Below are 10,693 nucleotides of genomic sequence, written 5' to 3'. Positions count from 1 at the left end.
TCATCCTTTATCTTCAAATAATATAATAATATATTAATAATAATATAATAATATATTAATAATAATATAATAATTCTCAAACAGATTATTTATTTTTATTCAACCTTCATTGACTTCCATGAAAAGAATCAAAATCCGATGTTATCATCCTGGAATTAGCCAGTTAGTTGTTTTTGACTAGTATACTCGTCACGAAGAAATGGCAATATTTTGTGTTATGACGAGTACTGTCAGTAATAAAATTAAAAAATAAAACAATCGTTTTATTACAACTTAATTCTACATTGTAATAGCTACACGTACTTTGTGTTTGACGAGTATACTCGTCATCACTTACTTTTTGCGACACATTTTAGATGCACACTTTTCAAAGAGGTTGCAACAGCTAACTGGTTAACAGGAAAAAGCTCGTGTCGCAATGTCTGTATCCCAGGCATTAAAAGCTCAAAATCGTCGAAAAGCAAGCTCTCGTGAAAGAAAAACGAGTGGGCGTGCAAGTGAACAGCGCGGGCGGCGCTTGATCGCTCGTTAACAAAAGTTGAAATTCTGGAAGACATTAATTCAGATTGGCTAAGCAAGACAACGTGCGCGAATTGCGGATTCACAGTTAATCGCGTTATATTTTCGAGATCTCTCGTGCTCGCTGGAGAACGCAACCCTTTCGATAACAGTAACGACAACAGCTCGTTATGTGCCGCCATATTTAACCCTTTTCCTCTCTTGATCCTAATTTTCAAACTCGTCTGCTGTCTTGTCGTGGCGCGTAGGACTATTGAAGAGGAATCCACCGTGTAGACAGAAATGAAAGAACCAACAGAGAAATAGAGAGAGAGAGAGTGAAAGAGAAAGGAAGAGAAAGATAGAAGTCGTAAACGAGGTCGAGTGTCGGCAGCGTATAATTTCGATGACAAGCAAAGGGGTGGTTATATTTCTCTCTCTCTCTCTCCCTCTGTCTCTGTCTCTTTACGTAGACTGCGAGTGGTGAGCCACCCCTCTGTGATTGTATTAATTCAAACTACCCTCTCCTCCCATTTACTTCTCAGTTTCCCCTTGTTCCTCCCTTGGTTCGTCCCGCTGGTTGCCACGATCTCTTTCCAGGTCTCTTTCCTCTCTCTTCCGTTGTAGTTCCGCGATGGCCCTCACATCCTCCTACCAACCCATCCACTTCACCCCCTACCAGTCCACGACCCTCCTAAAGCACGACTTCCGGAGGCAAACGAAGCGTGCGAGCGTCGTGTATAATGAAGCGAGCTCGTTCGTTTCCTCGCCGTTGTTCCAGGCGTCGCGTCGTCACCTTCTTTCGTGTTCTTTAGATATCTATGCTCCTCTGCCCTGAGGATGCCTGAATATGGCCAAATCTCAAATATTTAAAGCGACCCTTCTATTATTGGAATTATTTCTGTACTGTGTATTATGTGTTTATAGTGTATTGATTGTTTAGAGCTATGTACAGTGGTTACGAAAAATATTTGCGCACCATTGACATAGATGATATATTTGTCAATGAAATCTTTCACATCGCTCCCTCTATTCTAAGGTAATGAAACTCATAATAGCAATTATTTGAAAGCGACAAAACTGGAACCATAATCAAATAATTCTTGTTATAATATTTATAATATCTATAGAATAAAATAAATCTCTATTTAGGTTCAAATACTTCATTTGTATTAACAAGCATTTGAATTCCTATAAACATCCGCATAATTATCATATGTTTATTATAAGAAATTTTCTGTTGAACAAACGCTTGCAAATGATTTTCATCTTCCAACCCACACGTTTCGTTTACCTGTCATACACATACACGCGAATCATAAAGACATACTTTCTAAGCTGTTGAATACCTGAGAGGATGCAAACAGGTACGCTGTCGCAATAAAGGCATCTAGAAGGAAGATTTCTGTCCTTAGAGTGGTATGAGCGAAGAGCGGAACCAGGTTACGGGGGTTTTTAATAAAATCAGGCGATCGTTGAGGCGTGTCAAATGGAAATATGCACGTTCGGTCGAGGGATTTTGCGGACGGGAGAGAAGCTTTCCCGTTTGTAAAATGGGGGTGCGACTCGATAACGATGGAATTCATCCACCCACACTCTCGAACGAACGAAGGGGATGAGGTTGGAGGATAGATGGGGGGAGAGAGTAGACAGGGATGATGAGGAAAAATTATTTTTTTCCTTTATTCCTTCCATTCGCCTGAACGTGTATCGTAATCAAGGAGGCGCGAGGTGGATTAGCGATTCGATATCGCGGAAGGTTTTTTCAGAGTAGCCTGACCGAAGGAAATTTTCCGCGAGGCCAAACAATATTCTCTCGCTTGATTTGAGAAAAAAGTTCGATCTCCGAGCAGGCTCTATCTACAATTCCCGCGGTTTCGTTTCAATTTGTTTAATGATGTGATCATTTTGAATTTTTGAGACTCATGATTAGAAGAGTTAGAGAAAAATAGGAAATAGAATTTATTAACAATTATTAAATATAAACGTAAAGATGAATTTATTTCTTGGAACAGGCTATTGAATATCCTAATGTTTTAATTATATAAGGGAAATGATATTATGAATATGTTGCATTATGTCGTACAAAACTGTTGAGATCTCATTAGCATTATAACGAGATCGTGTTGCGTAAATTACTATTACTATTGACATCTAAAATTTCAAATCAATCAAAAAGTGTATATAGGTATTATAACATTTATTTACTTAGAAATTAAATACCATTAAAAACGAAGAAACTAAATTTTACTAACTATACATATATCTTTTTGATCGTGATTTTCTTTTTTAATATATTTTTTTTTTTTTTTATTTGAGTATATGACCAGTATCTTCATAAAAATCTGTAATTGGATTGATAGAGTATTTACTCATTCATATTTACTCATATTTACTCATTCATTAGATTCCGGATTGAAGGTAAACTAATGAAAAGTAGCAAGTTCTGTTTATCCGAATGTTTATCACGCGACGAATGACGAGTTAAGTAGTTTGTTTTTAAATTACAGATCGCTTGAAAATTGTTCATAACCAAATTTTGTTAAATTACAGAACAAATTACAATTAGTTTGACTCAAATAGCCATACTTTATATTATCGTTTTTAGTGGACAAACGAATATGCTCTTTTTGTTTATTTATATTTCCTTTAGTCGTGTTAAGAAATGGAATGTTTTACCTAAAATAATATTTAACATAACGCAATCAAACTAAAAAATTGGATTCCATTATTTATAATCGATGAGATTGTCGCAGTATATATATATATATATATATATATATATATATATATATAGATTCTAACTATAATATATAATCTAACATTAATTCAAGCGTATCGGATCAGCAAAATATCCAGCAAATATTTTCGAGTTTATCCTTTCTCAAGAACAGACGAAACTTCAAGATTCGCTGTTCACAATTTGCGCAAACTCCCTTCAACCCCTCGCGATCTATGGAAACACACCATCCGTTCGCACGTCAAAGTGTGTCACGATGAAAGCGTGCGGTGTACATGGTAAAGTCGATAAACGTGACAAATGCGGAGGGTACACGTTCGACAACCGATCGCATCGAAGGCAACGTCGAAGTTGCTTCGAACACTTATGGGCCACCATTCGTTTTACGAGGTTTCTTATCGGGCTGCTGCCAGCCCATAAACGCATCTTTCCTATATACGGGGCATTCTGACGCATTTACGTGGTGAATGTCACCCAGTGTGTATTTATCGAGTACCTCGCGAACGCATAATACCGGGTTTATCAGCTGGCGAGAAATATTTCGCGAGAGAAACGCGACGTGCATATCGAAGAAGATTTGGATGTTTAGTGTGGTTGCTATTCAGTTTATGCTGTATTATAAAATGACAGGTTAAAATATGTTGAATGAAAGAAATACCGAAAATTAGTAGTAACAAATTAGGAATAATAAAGATAATAATAACAACGATAAAATAATAAAATTATGTTATACAGATGTGGATTGCAGATTTGTATGCACTTATCAAAATTTTAAGGTGCTATACTATAATACATAATACGTAAAATAATTTTCTATATGAAATTCAGTCGTTTAATTATATCTACAAAAATATGAATTTGCATAAAGATTTGCAATCTAGTTATATATATATATATATATATATATATATATATATATAAAATAATGTAAAAATTGCGGATTAAGTACGATCGTTATAATGGGATGGAAGATATAGCACATAACATCTAAACTATAAATATATTTTTATAAATTTTAACGAAAAGGCAAAGCTGACAAAGTATTGGATTTGAAAGTCTTATTCATTAGTTATAATATCTATATAACTAACTTATCATATTTGAAACATGTGAATCGTAATTTTTTAATTGTGTCATTATTGCAGAAAATGTGCGATATATATGGTGTGCTAGTAATTGTGGTACAATTGGAAAGAACTGATTGTACATAGAAAAATAAATCGGAAATATGGAACAAATTTTTTCATATAATATTTCCTTTTCGATAATAATCATAAATTGAGTACAATAAGCAGCAAAAAGTTATTTTACATGCATAGATATGTAAAAGTATGGAGTAATGTTTTCTCTATGAAATAGTATTTAAAGATAATAGTTTCAAGAAAATAGAGTTTGCATATGCATAATTAATTAATAAATCTTCAAATTCTATTTTCTTAGAAACGAAGCGTCTTATGAGAAAGTTTCATGTTAAATTTTTAACTTATTTTCACACGTAGAATAATTTCCTACTGATTATTTGCTCGTGTTCAGTTCGAAATTAGTCAAGTTGAAATATTTGATAAATTGTCAAGCCTAATTTACTCAGAATCAAAGTGTTATATGAACAAATTTTACTCCACATTCTGATGATATCTCAACTAAAATCGTCTCCTTACCGATTGTATCCTAATTACTGGGATACCCTTTGTCTTTCGTGTGATTTTCGCATCGTATACATATATAAATGTTCATAGCTTAGTAATTTAAGGTTTTCAGTTACTACGATCCACACAAAAAAAAAAAGTTCAGTGCCGGTGGCGTTACTCTATAACCCCAAGATACCTCCTACCTCTTGAACCATCCTTTCACTCCTCGAAAGACATCTCAGTATCCTTATCTACTAGCTGCAGGTTATCGCCGAGGTCCGAGATTATGAATTAAAAGAAAAGGAGAGGTTGAGGAGGGTGGATAAGAGGCAACATCATCCCCGTTTATCCTCGATTCGAGAGTATAACGCGTGCGAGAGCCACATCGACGAGGGTAAACGCGACGAAAGCTAGACAAAGACTTTCACCAGCTAAAAGAAGGACAGAGAGAGAGAGGGCCGTCTGTCGTTTTGTATATCTACCCTCGTACGGTGGAAATTTCGTTACGGGGGTGATTTTCTGCGGGGGATGGCCAGCCCCGTCCCCGCTTTAAACCTGATTGGATGCAGAGTTATCTCGCGCTGCGTTACTTCCGGATGATTGGTCGCTGCGGTCGTCATGACTACCTCACCACCACCACCGACGCCGCCACCCCCACATGTAACACCCCCGGCACCCCTCTTAGCTACCAACCGCCCCTTTGTCGTATCTTTGTCGCACAAATGCCGATAGTATGTTTCTTACTTCGTTTCGCTCGTTTCGCTCGTTTCGTCCCCGTTTCAATTTTCCCAGGCATCTTTTTTTAGACCTGTCCGTTTCTTTTTGTCGTTAAGGCACGCGGAGACACCGGGTGTTTAGATAACACGCGACAGGATACAGGCTGGACACCCTCCGAGACGAGTATGCTGAGGTTGAGAAGACTCGTGTGGTGAATGGAAAGGCGCAAGCGTGAGGGGGTTGTTTTCAGGTGTGAGAGTTGGCTGTTGATTGGAGTTGCTGTTGAGTCAGAAAGTTGAGAGTTGTTGGATTATGTACAGTTGGTCACGAAAGTATTCGAACACTTGTAGAAATCTTTTATGAATATATTATATGTGGTATACGAGACATTAGTATTATCATGCTCGTATTAGTAAATTTTGAAACGAATCTGAAAATATAACATAGAAATTAAAAGTTATTTAGTACAACCATATATTTCGCAGGGATCGCAAAAGTATTTAAACAGTCAAATTATCCATTATAGTAATAAGCCTGAATCTTCAGGGCGGATATTTTTAACATTTATTATATGCTTAATATTTTGCAGCAAATATTTTATTCTTTCTATATAGATTCGTAGATTACTTTCAAATTTCACCAGTATATTCAGTGACAGTTCCACTGTTGCGCTAGCGATGTCTGTACGTTTTTTAAAATACAGGTTTTGAAACATTAATTCATTTTTATAAAAATGTTTGTTTAGTGATATCTATGAAAATGTAATTGGTAATATGGAATGTAATTATTATTGAAATTAAAATTAATTATTAACCTCACATATTGTAATACTGTGAAAAAATTGTCTTTTTTTTTTTTTTTTTTTTTAGATACAAAACACAGGTAATTATCAAATATTTAAAGATGGCAATGAAGTAATGTTCAAGATTAGAAAGAATTTTGTACGTCATAAGCTCAATGTGTTACCATTTATAGCTTAATAGGACATGCAACTGGCAAATCGATATTCTCAATCTGCTTTGATGCTAATAGAACTGACATTCTTGGTATCGGACTTTCTTTATCGCAAATTCTGTACCATGATGCACTTATTATTAGTAAAAGCTGCTTTTGTATACTCCAACATTTTTTTCAGTTTAATCTGTTCTTTCCTTTTTTTCTTTGAAATTGTTCATTTTTAAAAAAAGCGTAACTCTGTATTCAAGATTTTTTTAATTTGTTTATGTTTGGAAGTTGGATTTACTAATTGCAAATAATTTATAATTAATAGTTATAGATCATTTTTCGTTCGCATTATTAATAATAGCTGCCTATTTATTTTGAAAAAAACTGAACTTTTGTTGTTTATTTATGGAATTTGTGTAATCTTCTTCATCGTCTAAATTATTATTTGATCGTGTTTCCTTCAGTTAAATGATTAAAGAACAAACTTTCATGCTATACAAGTAGGTATATATATTCTAAAAGAAGATTTTTTTAACAAATATCTCTTAAATATTCACATTTTGTTGTTATATATATATATATATAATATATATATATATAACCGGCTGACAATAAATGCTATTTTGGTCTAATCTACGAACGTGCTTACGTCTTCCACTAGCCACTATTTACTTACTAATATTAATTCAAATTTTCTAAAACAATGACTATATAAAAAGTATAAAATACTTCACTAAAATATAAAGATATGTGCAAATATTTTTTGTAGCCACTGAATATAATTATCTATCAAAAATCTCTTCACTAACTCATCCACAAAAAACAGCGTATTATGTGCAATACCATCTATCTACGTATCTGTACATTTCCCAATAAAGTAGCATTCAAGAAGGCAACTCGAATAAACAGAGACACATCAACTCCAACAAGCACCCCAAACGACCGGAATCGAGCGTGGATAATAACAAAGCACCCTTGTACGAACAATAAATCTCTAGCCAACAACATAACCTGTCGTCAAAAGGATCACTATGGGCGTGACTGTGATGTCGTAGCTCGTTTCGATCGTGAGAGATGGAGACGTCAACTTTTGTACGATTCGTCTCGGACCGCTGTCGAGAATCGAGGCATCGAAGTGGCGTGCAATGAACATTTAGGATTCACGCTAGAGCTGTCGGATGTGGCCGCGTCCACGAGCTGACGTATACAACGACGACGCGACGAGTCGATTTGTGGCGCGTGTTGCCTGGCCATCCTGATAATTCCGTTCATTGTTCGCTATGGAATAGACCGAAGCCACGACGAATCGTTCGCGCAGCTGAAAGATTGTTTTGCACGTGAAAATCGGTGAAATATTATACAGTGGGTACAGAAAAGATATTGCAATACTATTGTATTTGTTATACCATTTATAGACTAATTTATTAGATAATTTCCAAGAATATTAAATTTCGTATGCTTTCGTACGATTACGAAAATTTGATACTGCAAAAATGAAGTGTCGAACTTGATTAAAAACCTGGTAGTCACTGTATATTTCGAATCTACATAAAGATTTACTTCCCCATTAAATGTTACAGTACTCTGCTTTTAATACTTTTTAATACTTAACACTCCATTTTAATACTCCGCTGTTTAATACTTTTTTATACTTTTGCATATTATGTGCATTTTGTACATTTTTGCATCTTTAAATTTTTCACAAATTCATAAAATCATTAACAACACATGCCGTACTCCAAACAAGAAGCAAATGTAGGAAAAATTTTTTTAAATGTTTTAGGAAACGAATGTTTGTAAAAGTGGACGAGCATTATGTCATTCTGCGTACAAAACGTCATCGAATATAAATTACAAATTTGAACAAAGTGCTTGCAATTTTTTATGACAGAAACTATAATATACCAAAATAATTGCTGAAGTATCGTTAAATATTTATCGCTAAATATTAGCTATATCATATATAATGTTCGATATATGTATGTATGTATTAATATTATATCAGATATATTGTTACCATACTTTGAGTAGGTATTTTATGTTTATTGTAAATGTGGCTTTTTAAATTAATCATCTTAATCTCCTTGATATTATTAAGTCTATGAATATAATCGAGTTAGATAATACACGCCATGGCACGTTAGGTCATATGCTTGTTGGTGTCTATCGCGTGCATACTATTTGCGCGCAAAAATTCAGCCATGGTGTTCGGTTTCGCGAATGTCTGCTGAGTCAGGAACCCGACCATCGATCACTTATTGTTAGCGACCGAACAGGCGTCGTATCGCGACTGCACTTATTTGCTTCGACACCCTTTTCGCCGACACAATTCTGTCATTTCCATAAAAAGTCCCTATGCTGATAGATCGACGCTTTCAATTCCGCACGAACAATCGCCGTGTAATCCGATCAAACAATTATTTATTTCCTTCGAAATTTACGATCGATCCTTGTTTCTGAGAACTACAACGTTGATTTCAATGCTTCTTTTTCAGATATTTAATTACTTTTAACGAGATCTGTTTTAATTACAAAAATCGCTCATAAAATCGAATTGCAATTACTTTGATGCCTTATAATCATAGCTACGTGAAATAGAATATACTATGACGTCATTAACTTGATTTTTAAAAGTCAACGTACAACAATGGAAATGGCGTTTGTAATCGTCAAATCAACAGTCCGATGACTTCTTATTTTCAATTTCTTTAATTTTTGTATTCGAAATTACATTAACATTAGAACTACTAAATTCTACAATATTTTGAGTTGAAAGAATCTATCCAACTGAATCGAAGTTTACAATTTTTTTCTTTTAGAACATTATGACACATATCGTTAAAATGTAGCCCAATTTGTTCATCTTCACCTTTATTATAAAAAAGCAAGGAAACATATAATACAATGTTACAAAAATTATATAACGCCTATTAAGTATATCTTCATAAAATTATAAAAATAGTAGACATATTATTATATTGATATGTCGCTATATCCTTGGGTTTGAAAAAAATGTAAGGTTTTGTAATCTTTATTGTAATATTATCCCAAGATTTTTGTGGCTCGGATGTTTTAATTTCTAAATTTCTTTTAGAAATACATTAATAATCGTTGTATTGATATGTAAATAAGTATAAAATGCGTTTTCAATTTGCTTACTAAGTCAGATACACAAATCAATCAATACACAAAGTAGTGATTGTATCTACAGAATAGTATTTGCAAACTATGATATTTACTACGTAGAGCATTTATATACATATCTACTGATTAGTTAATTACAAATGTAATCAAATTTCGTATCATTCGATGATACTTTCATATGATTACAAGCATTTGATACTATTAAAATGAAATGTAATATTGGACATATTGTATTGACATTTTTGTAGATACAGTATTTTATATAAGCAACATGGACGTGGGACAATGTAAACAACGACATTGGTGTTATTGGAAAAGATATCCGTCGCAAGGAGTTTCAAAGTACGAGTAATTACATCGGCGGTTGCGGACTTTCGCGGAAAGGATTCTAGCTGCGTGTAAACGATCCTAGGGTCGTGTCCTGGAGAAAAAGAAAGAGCTCGTCGGTGAAACCGTGAACCACCCAGAAGTGTAACACTAGCCCCGGCTCGCGGAGAAGGTTCGCGCGCCTTACGGTGCAGAAATGGCGGCTTGTATCGTGCAAATCCTAGACATGTTGCACGAAAAAATGCGTGGTACGCGTATAAGGTGACCCGACGACCGGTCACCTGCCGTTGGATACCAAAGACACTTTATACTGGTGGCGATATAGGCTTTAAAAGAGTCTGACAGATGACCGTCGATGGGAAATGGACCACCATGAAAATTATATATACCGTGTACATCGTTGTTTGTTGGAAAGAATGACGCCGTGAGAATTTTTAGCACGATGGAACGAGGGTTATGTTGCGGAGGATGCTGTGAAGGTATGTTAGGAGACAGGTAACAAACGAGGTAATAAAGTGGATGATCTGCGATTAAAATTTGTTTCCATAATAATACAGAATTCAGATTGTGCGTATGGTTAATCCCACCGCGATATTGAAATGTTTATTTTAATTTCGCTTTTATCTCTATAGAGAAAAGGACTTTTATCGTTTCGACATTATACTTGTGTGGAATGTTTTAAGCAATAATATTC

The sequence above is a fragment of the Bombus affinis genome, chromosome 3 (genome assembly GCF_024516045.1).
Source record: "Bombus affinis isolate iyBomAffi1 chromosome 3, iyBomAffi1.2, whole genome shotgun sequence".
Classification (NCBI taxonomy): Eukaryota; Metazoa; Arthropoda; class Insecta; order Hymenoptera; family Apidae; genus Bombus; species Bombus affinis.
The sequence above is the reverse complement of the archived record's forward strand: the minus strand, read 5'-3'. Positions refer to the sequence as shown.